This window comes from Halyomorpha halys, unplaced genomic scaffold (genome assembly GCF_000696795.3).
Source record: "Halyomorpha halys isolate HHAL.00 unplaced genomic scaffold, Hhal_1.1 Scaffold32.1, whole genome shotgun sequence".
Classification (NCBI taxonomy): Eukaryota; Metazoa; Arthropoda; class Insecta; order Hemiptera; family Pentatomidae; genus Halyomorpha; species Halyomorpha halys.
The window spans coordinates 273,480-290,427 of NW_027104903.1; the positions used below are offsets into that span (position 1 = coordinate 273,480).

At 28.9% G+C, this 16,948-nt stretch overlaps 1 protein-coding gene across 3 annotated transcripts in view; it reads right to left on the minus strand.

Annotated features, from left to right (window-relative positions):
- ci (cubitus interruptus) overlaps positions 1-16,948 on the minus strand; it is a 150,952-nt gene that overhangs the window by 71,715 nt on the left and 62,289 nt on the right. Inside the window, exon 1 of one of the 3 annotated variants that reach the window (XM_067045979.1) lies at positions 5,508-5,611. The exons of the other annotated variants lie outside the window; for them this stretch is intronic. The gene's annotated coding sequence lies outside the window, so the exon portion shown is untranslated. Of the gene's footprint in view, positions 1-5,507; positions 5,612-16,948 lie in introns of those variants that run through there. 3 annotated transcript variants of the gene reach the window in all.

Genomic DNA, 16,948 nt, shown 5'->3' on the forward strand with positions numbered 1-16,948 from the left:
AAAAAAACCTACACAATAAAATAATTAAACATGAATTATATATGATGAAGAAATGTACAAATAATACACTTTCTTAAAAAATAACATATAATAAACTACTTTTATATACACAGTTTAAGTAAGAAGTTTTGTTTATTTTTTGACAAATAATATTTATTTGGTCCCTGTGTGGGTACATTAACTTTACGACAATTTCACATATAGTTCATGTATACATTTTCCGACCAAGAAATATTATTTTCAACTTGTAACTCAGAAGTGAGCTATGACACTTGAGTTTCACTGAAACAATTTACAGCGACACCCGAATTTGTACGATGACTAAGCCAGTACGTGGCTAAGATATGCAGGAATTTAATGGATTCCGGTACAGAAGGCTTTAAGAGTCTCAGAAATAGAGAAATACTACTGTATCGTTTTATATTACTCTAAACTCTCACAGATAGAGCTATTAATAAACAACTTTATGAGGGAATATATGGTAATCGGGTCTGTCATAGTCATAAAAGTCAAGGAACTTTCGACAGTGGTAAACAGGATAAAAGGAAGGCGTAACACTTGGTGGCAAATAAGATACAATATTTTCATTTCGAAGGAAGAATGCTCTATGTTATCAATCTATTAGTACTAAAATAATTAATATTTTCGACTGAACTTATGACTCGATTAAACAAACTATTTAGTTCAAAATACGTGTTATTGAAGATCTAAATAATATTATAAAATAATATTATTTAGAAGAAGAATAATATTTAGAAGAATTCAGAATCGACGAACTGTTCCAAATATTTTTTGGGTAGTAGTAGATTCAACCTCAAATTTCCTAACTTTTAGTGTTTTCAAATTATTGAGGTAGGATCACCTGTTCCTCTCTTGACATCGCTATGGTGATGAGGTGTATTTAAAATTTAAAAAATAAATGTTCTGCTAAACTGGCAATATATTTTCGATATTTTGATGTGCTAGTAATACGTATATTTTACCGTTAAAAAACTAATAATAGTTTTGTAATTTTTTTACATTAAATTAAATTACAAAACTATTATTTTTTTCTTTTCTACCATATTTCGGTGAATCAAATATATGCTGATTGTCAATTATAATTTTTTTAAAAATTATTTCTATCAAAAGAAATTTTTATTAATTAATATATAGCAAGTTATATTTTAAATAGTATGTTTTGATGATCGCTTTTTGTAAGTTTCAAATATTTACTTTTTTTTTCTAATAAACTAAGATTATTTTCTATTTTTCGTTTGGTATTCTTGTTTTGCACTACATTTTGTTTGTAATTTTACTTCTTATATATGTTTCAGAAGTAAATGAATAAATAAACTAAATATTTTATCATTGAGCAGTCAAATATCAATTAATGTATTTTTTTCCTCTGCAATAGACGCAACTTGCGCAAAAATTCGTATAAATTTTTACCTCACAACGATTATACGTATTTTCTGTCTCTATATTATCAACATAAATATAATTTTAACAGCTTAGCAACAAAGATCCAAAAGATATTTTTTCGTTGTTGTTCCTGATAAAACGATAGATAAATTGTCATATGCGTCTATATTGGTCCAGATACATATATTATATTTTAAAACTTCAATAAATGATATTCAAAATTCAGTAAATTTGTTCGTATGTGTGTATATTATATATAGATAGACTATGCATCGGTTCGAACCCTGTATCGTTATATAGTTTCCATTTATATATCTGCATGAAACAATAATAAAATAACCCATCCAATAATAATTTATCTGGTTGTATCAATGGATTTGTATTTAATATTATATAAAAAATATATATTTATATGAAGAAAATATTAATGAAAACAATCCAATGTAGCCTTACAAATAACGTGCTCCGATAATCTTATATAACAAAGTTTCTCTTTTGGAAACACAATAAGAAGTTTCAGTGTTCTTTATATCACACATTAGTATACTCTGGTGTATAGACAAACTCACATTACAAAGTGCGTAAATTCTACATTAAATGACAATGAACCTAACAGAATTTTTTTATTATAACTTTGAAAGAAATTTGTTTATTTCAGCGGAAAATAACAGTAAATAGACAGAAAATTTTATTTTGGGTTAAATACAACGAACTACTCAAATTATTTTTTTCTCATATTATGTTAGGAAAATATAACAAAGGCTAGTCGGGATAAAGCGATAACCAGGAGTAAGCCGGTAAATAGAGATTTTCTAAAATTGTTTTTGTTTAAAGAGATGGCAATGGTAATTTTGAGTAAATACATCCTATTTACTATAAATTACCTAGGGTAGTGGATATACCATAAAAATAAATTTGAGATATATGCACTAACCACGACTTAATTTAATTTAAAAGTATATTTTAACTCTAATTATATTTTGGACTAATTCTAAACAATTAAACTCCAAAATGTTTATTGATTTTTTCAAATAAATAATTTCAAGTTTTTTTTTATATAATAATCTCTAATCATTATTTTTCTAATAATATGTGATATTATTTTGAAGTTTTAAAACTATTTTTAAAAAAAAAATATTTTTTTTAAACTGACATGTCAGTATAAAATATAACGGTATAAAATAATAGATATAATTATAAATTTTATTAAAACTGTAGTAGAATGAAGATTATACTGTTACTTCATTAATTTATGAATGAATTTAATACTTTGTCATATATTTTCTAGCAATAAAGAGCTTTACTTATTAATCTATGTATAAAATAAATAAATAAAGTAACAGACTAAAAATATGTATATATAAATTTATTTATAGATCAGAGTAATTGGGTACGTATAGAATGGAATGCGGAGAGCAAAGGAAGCCATTACAAGAGACATGACTTGGTACATTAGCCGTATAAACATTAATTAAAGTTGATTTTAATGGATTTATTACAAAATGTTATTATTGATAATTGTATAAATACAATCAATAAGTAAACCATTATCAAACCGATTAGGATATAAGGTTTTAATTTTATTTCTTACAAAGTTAATAAACAAAATTCGTGTATAAATATAATGAAAAAGTTAAATTTCTATAAGAGATGAAGTACATACAAGTAAATACTTTTTAAATTGCAAACAACAATAATTAAATGGATTAAAAATATATAGAATTTTACTTCTTGAAATATTACTTCATTAAAACCTTAAATATGTTTAAAAATTATAAATTGTATAACTTCGAGTCTAATAAAAAAATAAAATAAATCTATTAATTAATTGATCATAAAGGTCTTGAATTGAATTGACTCAAAAAAAAAAAAATGATAAACTTTAATCATTTTTCTCTAGGAAATTAGGCAACAAGCAATTAAAGATAAATTTTTGATTGGAACATAAAAACGGTGTATTCAGGATGAAAATTATTGTTATGAATCAAGATCAATTTTCAGTAATTCAATTTGTAGTAAAATTAAAATTTTGAATTAAATTTTAATTAACCAACCGGGAAAAAAATAATTAAAGCAATGAAAAACCGATTGGAATTTTATTTTTTTCTCAAATTAAATTTCCCATAAAAATAAGTTATGATAATGAATAACTATCATTTAAATGAAAGAACGTTATATTTAAAAATATTACTAACATTGCTTTAGAAATATTATTATACTACGAATTATTATAGAAAATATTAATATTATGTTTAAAGCAATAGAAATTAATTAATAAAATTTAAAAAAAGTTAAAATATGAGGGTAAAAACTATCATTATATTTTAATGTTATCATTAAGCAAATTAGAATTAACTTATTTAAAAGCTTTATTGGGTTTATTTATTTATATTTTTTACTGCTGAAATAAAAACTAATAAAGTGATAAGCTAATTAAGCAAATAATTTTATTTATATCCCATCATTTTTATTTATTGACAATCATAAATAAATAAAAGTAACATACCAATTAAGTGCATAGGGTGTAAAATTATATAATATGGTTCTTTCAGATTATTACAATAGGAACAATAAAAAAAAATTCGGATACTTAACATTAATTTTAACATTTATTATGGAACAATAAAAATTCGAAAAAAGTTTCGAGCCTTTAAATCAATATAATTCTCAGGAAAGTTTTTTTTCCAATTATGCACAATTGAATTATTCCAATCATAAGTAAATTGGCATATTAGTTCCATTAGCACATTTATCCACAAAGTTAAACCTTAAATAATTTTGTTTTTTCAATATTAAGGTATATTCATTTTCACAAAAAATTTGTTATACTCAAATTAATTATACATTGGCATCATTGCAATGTTAGAGTGTCTTGCAAATAGAACCGTTAAATTATAAAATATAAACATATATAAAAAATATGTATGTTCAAGCATTTTGTACCTTACTTTTTGATCAATAGTGAATAATGTTGAAGTTTGGAATAATACTAATTATAATCCTTAAATTTTAAAGTAAATGTTTTTTTTTCATGTATTTGTTTAATTTCTGTTGTCAAGTCTTTCCTTTAATTTTTTTTACAATCTGTTATTTTTATATTAATCTGGTATATGTTAAACAAGTTTTTGACATTTAAATCAATTTTGTCTGACCACTATACTAGTTTGTTTGTTTTTTAATAATTTCCAAATTAAGATATAATAAATAGATATTTTTTATATTTAAATGCATGTTTTTAACAGTAAATAAATACTTGAACAATATAATTTTTGAATGGATATCTGCTGATATTTTCAATTGTAATTTTTGTCAAAAAATATATCATAGTTAATCATATTATTATTATTAAATAATATTGTTTGAAGGGATAATACGACATTTGTGAATACTTGGCATGTTGTTATTATAATAGGAGCCGGTATTTTTAAAATACAGTTTTGGGCAAATGTGTTAATTATAAAATTAGTAAGATTATCTTCTGTTTATGATAGAACCCAAATATAGAATAAAGATGTCAGCAATAATTTTGTTAAATTTTATTTTTTTTTTTTTCCAAACTTTCATTTCGCAACATAAACCCATGTGCCAAAGAATCCTCATTGCAAATGGGGGTCAAATTATAATAATTAATTTAATGAAGTATGATTTTATAATAAAATAATCAAAAGAGTTTATAAATAAAGTCTTTTAATAGCTATTTAAACCTTTAAATGCATGAAAAAATGGACTTGATCAACTTTCAAAAGTAGCGGCTCATCATGCTATAAAGTAAAAAAGTAAATTAAGTTAATCATATATACAAGCTAATAATGTGCTCAACTATACTATAACTTTAATAAAGTTATTGAACTGAAACTGAGCGCTATATAGCACCCCAAACCCGATACAGCCTGAATTCCTGTTTGTTTTGGCATACCATATTCGGTCCAGGGGGACGGGAATGTTGCCAAGGCTCGTTATCACTAACATCCTTCACCAGTTAAGTCTGGAAGAACCAAGCAATGAATCACAGGGACTCACTGATACAGAGAGAGCGGGTTCAACTTTCGCCGAAGACAGTATCATCCATATCCTACATTATCCGCAATATGTGAGATACATACCGTTGAATACATTACTCCAGTATGATAGAGATCCAACACAATATTAAGCACTAAAGCACTGACACTGAGCGCACACCGCACACCGACACAGATGAGGCGGTGGCCGGGACCTGACTGGCCACCCACAGACCCCGATGGAGGGGGGGAATGGAATTATCAACTAAGACAAGCCAATCACCAACGCCGCCATCGCCATGTCCTGTCTTCGTCCAAAACTATCTTCCATCCTTTGTGTTCTCTTCTTTATGGTCTGTCTTCGCCGCCGTCGGAACTTTGTATCTTAATCTTCCTGGGTACTCGGCGGATTCCTACCGCTTTATAATATCTACATTGCTATTAGTCATGGAGATATTGAAATACGATATGATTAACACGTCAATGTGAAAGGGATTATTTGGACTCATTCTCTGCTGGATCTTGGACAGTAAATGATAACTAGTTTTGATAAGTTCAATGAACGACAATTAGTTAAAAATAATCAATTATTATTCACAAATGTTGGTAAATCAACAAAAGACCAATAAATCAATTAGTCCTAAAAATCAATTCAGTATAATTTATGCATTTTCTAATTGATTCCTATTATTATATACTTATATCCGGGGATTTGTTTATCTCGTGTTTCTCTGTCCACTCCATTAAATATCAGATCTCAACCCACAAACTTGTATGCTCCTTCCCATAGAAGGATTTCTTTCAAAAAATCCTTTATAATCCTTGCTACCTCGTTCCAGAATTCTCTACCCACATCCATCCGAAAACCCTTTCATTAACCGCATTTTAACACGTACTACTTCTCCTATTTCTCAACTATCAATTTCCCTCAATTTTCCTCAATCAGTAACAATTAAACAGGAGGTGTGATAAATAATATACAATGAATGTTTTCTGTTATATAAATGGCTTTAAGTATTTCTCTTTTAAAAGTATTATTTGCTCTGTGAAAAATGATTATGTGATCAAAATGAAAACTATTTTTATTTCAGGATACATGCTGCACCAATGCTGTTTCATTTGGGTCCTTTTTCTTATCTTTTATGTCATTATAACAATGATACATTATCTCATCTATATAATGTTTTATTACTGTTAATAAGTTATAATTAAAGCAGTTATTTCATTAGATTGTCGTTGATGATTTCAACAATAAACACACCATTGTAATTAAATTTAACGTTTCGTCAGCCATTTATAATCTTTAGTTACTATCATCGTCAGTCTTTGGATGTTTTCATCAATGGCAAAAACCAAAAATAGAATCGTCGAGTGGAATCGAACTGAAACTAAGAGAAAAAATTTGCTTCTCCAGGGATCCATTGTTCGATAAAAGTGGAGCTTTGATATGGTAATTCCTTCTCGTTAGGAACACAGTCTCTTCATCAATAACCAACTGCTTCAATTCTTATCGCGAAAATATTTCCCTTATTCAGAACTTCATCCAATTAACGATGATGCTTATAAACTGCAAGGTAGGTAAATTTGTTTATATATAAAAAAAAAAAAAGGCAAGATATCTAAAATCATAGAGGATGTGTACAAATAATTATCGGAACTGAACTACGTAATTGAGTTCTAGTAGAAATTCGCGGATATTAATGAATTATTTTACAACAAATAGGCGGTTAATTAATATAAATTCTTTAAAACTTTAGGCCTTCAACAGGGTTGACTCTGTTTAAATCAACTTTAAAATTTATTTTGAAAATCAAAACTATTACTACAAAAATTACATTAATAACTAAATCCATTTTTTTTAAAATATACAAATGTAATCATTTGTTCTAGAAAGAACATAAGTGCGAAAATTGGATTCTAGTGATTCAGAAAAATGTTTAAATTATACAATTTGAATGCATTCAAATTATAAAATTAAAATGTATTACATAATAACATTCTTATGTTAATTTATTCTTCCTTCGGAGAATTGAATTTACGAAAAAAGTAAACAAAAAAAATTATTTGAAGTCATATTGGAACAAGATAGTTATGCGTATAAAGTAGATTGTAAGAAGATAGTCCGGGTTAATCAACGTTTCGCCTCACTTTGTAGGGCTTCGTCAGGGGTGACAGATTGAAACAGAAATGACAATTCAAACAGTTGTCAGTTGAGATGACAGTTGTCATTTTCAATTTGACAGCCCTGGCGAAACACTGCCGAGTTGGACGAAATGTTGGTTAACAATAAATAGTTTTCTTTCGCTATTTTGTTACCTTTATTGACCGCCACCCGGAGTAACTTTCAACAATCTAATTGAAGTTATGATAAATAAAAGATCTAATGGAAAGTACAGATCACTATAATTTTATATCATAAAGTTGAAGCTTTATGAGGAGGAGTGTGGTGTATAATACGAGAAAAAAAATAATAGATTAAAAATATTATCACGTGTACTCCGTTGATTTGCATCATTTGATTCAAAACATTCTTTGACCATTTGAGAACAGTAAGATTCCTTAAGACGTTGCTTGAAAATATTAAATTTAATAAGAATTGTGATAATCTTTACATAAAAACAAAAAAAACACGTGGCATGTAGTAGACTAGACCTATAAGATTTATGTACTGGTAGATGGGTGTATAAAGATATATATAGCCAGAGCGAAGGTAGGAGTAAGAAAGCTGGGAAAGACCTTCTTAATCAGGCTGGAGGGAGTGTAAGTTGGGTTATTATTGTTTTGTACAGGTCCGAGGTCTTGTCTAATTAACAGTTCCAGCCACCACCAGGTCGCCCGATTCATCCTTGTTTTCTCCAGCAGTTTTCCTACAGCCATCTGCTCCCGCAATCCATGAGATAGCCATCGTTTAAGGGGAATAACAACTTTGTATAGGTCTGGTAGTTGAAGTTGATGTGTGAAGTTTTAGGTTGAGGAATATCAAGAGGAGAATGGGTAGGTAATTAGTCAAAACTGTAGGATGGGGAGAGATTAGGCCACTGTTTTTTATTTTCAAATACCTATATATGGAATAGTTTGGTAAAACTTATTTTGCAATTTATTTTAATGATAATTTGTTAACATGACAGTCAAACAACGGTACAGGAACGAAACTCCAAATCTAATAGAATTAATGGTAGTCTTTTTATATATGGTACGAGAGGAGATCTGACTACACTTATTGATTAGTAAAAATATTAAGTTCCGCCGTGATAAATGGAACAATTAACAGCATTAATAGCAAGGACTTATTAGCTGAATTCTGTGTTGGTCTATTCTCACTCCGTATGGAACATTCTCACCTCATTTTACAGTATTTATCCTTCTCTTCATGCTTGCATCTTTAATAATGTTTTAATTGGCCCTTATGAAGGATTATCACTCAGGATGACGTAGCATATAATTATTATAATTATATTTTAATATTATTCTGTAAATAATTATTAACTTATTGTGTTTTCCTTCAATGCTCCCAGGGCACCACTAACTTTTTTTTTTTGAAAGGAATTATCGTTAATTGTATGTGAATAAATTGTTAGCCAGTTTTTTTGGCGTGTGCTTCAAAATTAAATCCACTTCGAGTCATGAAGCATAATTAATTTTTCGTGAAAAGCTCTCTAGACACATGATTGGCCACATAGAACTGCCTCCTCCAATGGATTTCCTGGCTAGAGTTCATTTTATAAGAGAGCTGGATGGAAATCTACGACCGAAGCCGAGAGAGAAGCAACGCAGCTGTAACTTCTAAGGAGGGACAGATCGTAGGAGCTAAGGTTGCACAGTTCTATCCAGGCTAAGACAAAGATAGAAGCTATTTTCGCGACTGCTTTTATTTTCACCTTCCTCTTGAGCCGCTGGGATTTACTGCGCCCCAGTCTCCCCTCGTCTCTTTATTGCCTTAATCTCGCCATTATCCTCTTAACTGTATATTTCTCATAGGGGTATTATATCTGTAATTTTTATTGCCAACTTTGATACGGCCTTTCTTTTTATTGCTTTTATCCTCCGGATCATAAAGTTCCAATCCAGGTTGTTTTATGGATGAAATTAATTACTCCTTTGCGAGAATAAGTACAAGAGAAATATTCTTCGTTTCATTAAATTGTTCGTTAAGGACGATAATTTAGTTTAACTGTTTAATCTTGAACCTTTACATTAGCCAAGCAATAAGGGAAATCTGATTAATGTTTTTTTTCAGGCATAAGTGCTTATTTAAGACATGTCTCTAATTACCTGTTTTATAGCTAAAATCTAAGAGCCACTTCTAATATTTCTTAAATTCATGATAACATGTAGATTAATTCAGAAAAAACATTTAATTTATATGGCACAGTTTAAATTTTAAAATAATTCGATTTTATTAAATATAATTTCCTTTGTTCTTATTAATGACATACAATTTTCTGGATCATCAACGCTATTTATTTCTTGTTTATTTGTACTTATATTTACTGCTTTTTCGATGTCATATTTGTGATACTAAAATTTGTGAATTTAAAAATTGAAATACTAATTCTTATGTTTTACTATCGTCCCGAAGGGTTGTTGATTTTTTAGGGTTTAATCCAAAACTATCGACGTGTGATGTGAAGTATGGACATTCTTGAAAAATATTGTTAATTGTTATATCGTTATTATAATATTGAAATTTAAGGAATTCACAAGCGAAATAAATTCTCAAATAGCTCAGGTATACTTCAACTTCATTAGGGAACGTTAAACAAACTAAACATAAATGTGATATTTCATATTGAGTATTGTTTGTATGTATGTGTATTTTTTTGCATGAGTTTTTGGGTTCAAAGTGAATTTTTAAACCCGGTTCTAAATTAAAAATTTAATTTTAAAATCATCAAAAAATTATCCAAACCAATTTTAAAATCGATAAGTATGGTTTGTAACTCCATTAAGTACTCTAATCTAATTAAGCATTAACTATAATTTTAATTTTTTTTTTAATGTTTCTATGATTTTTTTTATCGATATACAAATACACATAAAATTTATGGAGAGTTAAGGATATTTCATGTCAATTAAAAAAGTAAACCATTGAAGCTTCTCAATTGTTCAAGGCTTGGCCAGACTCTAGGCCGTGATTAGGTATATAATTAAATAATTGTTATGCTTAAATTCTTAATGTTTAGTGAATTTAAATCTGAGATTTCGTAGTGGTGAAAGTTTATATGTATGTTAACTAAAGATTTCTATTTTCGATAGCTAATTTAGCAGTTCAACTATAGCCAATTTCATCATCCGATAAACTTCAAATATAGTTAATATTTATAAAAATGTTGATTAAATAACAATATAGTATTGTTATTTAACCAACGCATCGAAACATTCCATGTGACGTTGAGAAGATAGAGTACTCTAAGCCCTAAAATACTAATAACTGATTAACCCACTTTAGAGCATTGCTTTGTCTGGGGTCGATGCCCTCATTTTTAGGGTTGCCATGACCCCAACGGCTTATAGGTAAAATGTTTTTTCTAAACGGATTTTGACAATTTAAATGTACCTTCTCCCCAAAAATTTATCTAATTGAAATAAATACTTATATAGAACTTTAAATAGCATTAGTATTTTTTAAAAAATAATATTTACAACAATATTCTAATAAAATTAGTATCTAAATACAATAAGAGTCCATATTATTTCTGTATCAACATTTAATAAAAAAAAAATCTATTATTTGCACAGAGTAATTTCGATTAATAAAACCATTTATTAATAATAAATTAATCCTTTTATAATTAAAATTAAAAACATGAGTGCAGACCTGTTGAATATACAGGTAAATCACTTTCTATGAATATCACTGGAATTTATCTATGTGTAAAATATATTTATATTTCGGAATATATATTTATGTATGTGTAAGATATATTACATTAAATCCCCAAATTAGAGTTGGTAAATTTAGAAAAATAGAAAATTAAATTTTACGGCCGTACAACAATCCCGAACATACGGAACGAAACGTTGAGGAAATGTATGGAAGGAAATCTCATATCATCAAATCTGTATTATGATTGAGTAATGTGCTAATTGGCACACAGCCAAAAAATCCCATAAAGTCGCGACTCAAAAACAGAGATCAAAAACCTGAAAATGAATTCTACACCCACTTAAACAGGGAAGCAATTTAATTTGTGTGGTCAAGAGGCATTTAATAGACTTCTAGAAAAAACTATGCTGTGAAAAATGGAGATAAAAAAATAAATCTAGCATATATTTAAATATGAAAATCATGATAAATTGAATGGTTAAGTGGATGAAGGGGCTAGGCAACATGTTTTGATTTTTGTAATCTTTAGTTTGGATGAAGGAGGTAGGTGCTTATCTAGCTATGGTGAGGTACTCAAACATCAAAATCCAATTAATGACTGGGATACCTAGATGTAGAAAGGCCTATGTACACTTCAAAATATAACAGCTACAGGAAAAAAAAAAAAAAAACTTGTAATCTTAAAATTTACTATTTGGAACATAAGCTTCATCTTCACCTACTTACCCCTTCAGTTATTAATAAAATACAATACAGTTTAATATATCCGAATTAATCACTACAGGGGGGTGTTCGGATTACAGAATAATGGTGATTAAGAAAATTATGTAAAAAAAATGTCAACAATATGAATGTACATAACTATTTTTATTACATATTTTGGGGGGAAATTTCCGGTTTTTGAAGTTTAAAAAAATTAATCTTTATTTGAAATTTTTTTCATCAGGTGTTCCAGTCTTTGTCTCCTTTTACATCCCCTAATTGTATTTAATAATTAAATAACTATACTAAGTGTTGATTTAATTTGTTAAAAGTGTATTATTGTTCATTTATTAGTGAAAAAAGTATTGGGGTGAAATAACTGGCTTCTTTCTCCTCTTAAGCTCTTGTATTAAAAGGATAGAACCATAATTAGGCTTTAATTGTACTTGTTTTATATGATAAAATTAATTATACTATCAGTAATAAATACACATACATTATATATTTATAAATATATATTTCATATTTAATATTAATACAGAGTAATTTCGGTAATCCTGGACATTCCAATGATCCGAACTAGGGTTTCGAAATTTTTTTTTTTATAAAACGCAGCAAACAATATTTTAGTTTTTAAATAAAAGTTCACACGGGTAAGAACATTTTTAACTTCCCGTCTTATAAGCTTGTTTCTGTAATCACTGTGAAATTCGAGAGTGAAAATTTTTACAGAGTTTCGATATTGGGTGATCTAATTCCTGATAATATATTTTATTGGAATTATAAATAAAACATACATATTTTATATATAATTTGATCCGATACAAGTAATTTAATTAATAGTAGAAATATGACTATTTTTTTTTATTTTTTTTTATTGCGTTTTAAATAAATCCATACAATGTTTTTATCTTTATTTTACTACTAAACTACTTTATCATATTAAACTATCTTTAATTTGAGTGATAATATACATCTGTACGTCCCACAGTTCCTGAGATATAGATTTCCCACAATAAGTTCGCTAAGTATTGATTTTTTAGTATTTATTTCATGACATGTTTCTTTTTAAAAATCTGTATTTCGGGAACTTTTAAGCGGCTTAACTAGGGCTCATATTTCAGGAAGTTTACTCTAGTTTTAATGACGTTCTATTATGTTTTTTTATTGTTGTAGCTATTTTTAAACATAAGGAGCTCCGAATGAATTTTTTTTTTAACGGTTTGAAACAGCCGCAATTTTTTATTACCTCTAGCTATACTTCGCAGATTTCTCACTTTAGAGTAGTAATTATACATAGTTTTCATTATAGTAATAAATAATTAGGGTGAAATAACCGACTTTTTTTCTCCCCGGCTCTTATACTATCTTGGATAGAAGAGTTCCTTAAGTTCGATACATGTACTGAGATTACGAAGGCAACAAATTACGTGTAGACCTTGTCTGCATCAAATGGATTCCGAGACTATCTTGCTTTTTATTTTTTCATCGCTATTTCAAAGTAAAATATCTTCTTCCCCGCACGTTATCTGCGAGCCGTACCGCGGTAAAGCGGAGAGGTTAAGAAGGACAGATGAAAACAAACAACTTGATACAATAAATTACCCGAGCCCCGGCGGTTGTTTTTTCGACGAAGCCGAGGTAAGGAGAAGGGGGGGGCGCACTCTATTTCATAATCAAGGGGGCCGCCTCAGGCATTCCAATTAAAAAGACGGAAAGCTTAATTAATGCTAACAACTTGGAGATTCGGGCCTTTCATCCTGGGGCCGGTGTCGCTTCTGATGAATTTATCTGGCCAAACTGGACCCGACAGCCAGGAAGAATGTCACTGTCCCAGGGGAACAATGCTCTTCGCATCCTTTGGTCCCATTTTCATGTGTCAATTCACCTTCTGATTTATAACCTATTCTTCTTCAATAACAGGTCTAACTCAGGTCAAAGCAAATGGTTTTCCCTCTTTCTAAATGTTTCTCCAGTTATAGAAAGATTTATGTAGTTGTATTAATAAATAAAGATGCTCAAAACGAGTACGTTACAATATTCTAATAGCATTTCTGGGCGGTGCTGTTATGTGCTGGAAGCCTTGGAGAAGCGACTCCATATACTCGTCTATTTAAGTTTGGAAGACAGTTTGAAATGTAAGGGTCATTATTCACTGATAACACACATGTGTCATCAGCATCTAGTAGAAATGAAATAAAATAGAAAATTCTTAAAATATAATGTACATTATATAAAATAAAATAGAAATTCTTCTTAAAATGAAATCAAGGATAGAAGATTAATAATATTCTAAAAAAAAAGAATATGTATGTATATACATAGTACTGTTGTGGTTCGGTGAAATTAAAAAAAAAACTCTATATATAAATAATTGACCGTATAATTTCAAATTATGAAGAAGATGGTTAGGGTTACGGTCAAAAAAGGAACTAAAATAGTTAAGAAATATTTATTTCCCGACGTTTTGCCCCACGCTAAAGCTATCAACTTGAATACCACTAATGAAGCTCTGCAAAGTGGAGCGAAACGTTAGGAAATAAATATTTCTTAACTATTTTTATTCCTTTTTTGACCATAGTCTTCATAATTTTAAAAAACAAAATTGTTGAGACAAAAAAATCAACTTTTGTACTAGAAAGTCGCTATCGAGGGCCAGAAAGTATAGCTATTGTTTTTTACTGATCAAATAACAATTTTCAGTAAATATTACTGAGATTTAATAACAAAATATCATTAATTAAAAAAAAATTCTTTTCTTTCAACACTTTGCACATTTTTCGGTCAATGTGATGCTTATAATGAGAAATAAATGAATTTATTTTATACATCTTGAAAAAAACAATCGTACTTAATCAATTTTTTTAATTACGTAGTTTTACATTAATTAAACGTTATATTATAGCAGTTTAATTTCTGTATTTAATATTAATAGTTAATTTATAGGGATCATGGTGGCTCAGTGGTAAGGAACTGAACAACTAACTTGAAGGACCCATGTTCGAATCGGGCTATGGCATATAATTATTTATTATTTTACTGTAGCGGTGAGTCAACCCTGTGAATTCAGTAGCCCTCAGGGAGTCACTCAGTTTCATAATGTGGGTACATTTAATTAGGGAAAAAATCTGATAGTCGACCGTGATTTTAATAAAATTCTTGCACAACTGTTGGCCTGGTAACAGTACTTGATGGGTTGTTGTGGTACAGATTTATTTTATTTTTTATTTAATTTATACACACTTTTATGAAATATATGTTAAAATAACTGTTTAAAATTTTTTTAAAACTATTAATAAAAAACCTTAATGATGTGAGTAGAGAATCATTAGAGATAAAGAATACAATTTAAATAGATTTTGTTAAATTTGTGGTTTATAAACTATAAACTGACCACTCAATTATAATATATATATATATACATAGGTTGGATAATAAAGAAACTAAAACAAAGTATCCATGGTGTATTCAAGGAACTCTTAGGAAAATGACTCTGTTCTTGCTAACGTAGCGGCAAATTGAGACATAATGCCTTCGCTAGGGGTCGATGACTCTCGAAAGAATTTTTATTCAAGTACTCAGTAGCTGAGACGATAGCTTCACGATCACAATAAGGAATAAACCCAAAATATCGGCATTGAGCAATAGACAGAGTTACAAGACAGATGAGATTTGTAGACTATAAAGAGATAAATCAGCATAGTGCGAGAGGTCTAAGGACAGCTATCCTATGATCCATAACGCTAATCCTTGGATTCACGATCCTTAATCTAGGTTTAATGGATGGGCCGTAATGGTAGAGTCGCTTTCCGCAAATGGTCCATGGATTGAGTCCTTAAAGGAGGTGGGGGTAAAAAGAGACTGACCTTGGATCAGCTGTTCTTTATATCTGCCTATTAAGTCGTCCTCTCTCCCTTTACAGGATTCCTCTACCTGCTCCCTCCCAATCATCGCTTCATTCCAACTCCTCTTTTAGAAATTTACTTCAGGATCTTTGGGAAAGGATTCAGTTATGTACAGCAAACATGTACATAAATATGTATTTATAAAATATGTCCTTTCATTATAACGGAACTGATTAAGTAAGCAATAAGAATAAAATAATTATCTATTTTTAATAATTAACATATAATTTTTTATCCTGTTTGTATATGTATTCTAATTTTCTTGTAACATCTTACATTGTTTTCATTTAGCCCTGACGAAGCCTAGCAAAGTTAAATCTTTTTTTACTACATTACTTTGTACCTATAAACAAACCTATACTACCTTCCTACAATCTGTTTTATACGATCAACCATTTTCTTCCAGATACGTTGTGCTTTACAAATTATACATGTTGAGATCGATTTGATTTTTCTTCTAAAATATTTATTTTTTTATATTAAATTTTAAATACTATCTAGACAAGTAAATATTTTCTACTGCGTTTAAAACAAACTGTTTTCTCAATTTATTATTTCTGCTACTTTATACTATCACCTCCTTATCTGGGTACAATCATCAGAATTCTCCTTATCGTTTTGATATTTACATTTACACAAGCTTAATTGAGAGTTAAACCAGAAATCTCAAAACCAAGGTTCTTCAGCAATACCAGTTGGATCCGTCATATTTTGTTTATAATTTAAACTCCATGGACCCGAGTTCAAATCCGACTGTGACAGATAATTATTATAGCCTTGAGTCAAGCCTGTGGATTCAGGAACCCTCGAGGGTCCAACCAGACTCATAAAGTGAGTACTCTTACTTGGGGAATAATCTGGCTGTCGAGCGAGATTCTGACAAAATCACCTCGTTTCATCACCGATGATCTAGTAACAGTACATCCTTAAAAAGTACTGTACACCGGATCATTCATGGATTGTAGCGACAAAGAATTATTTTTTATTGTACAATTTATAATCTAGATAAATCATTAGTAGTCATAATATTAATAATTATGTTTCAATTTATCGACCACGAAACCAGGGGCATCGTAGCGGGGAATGATAATAATTTGAATACCCAAAAATTT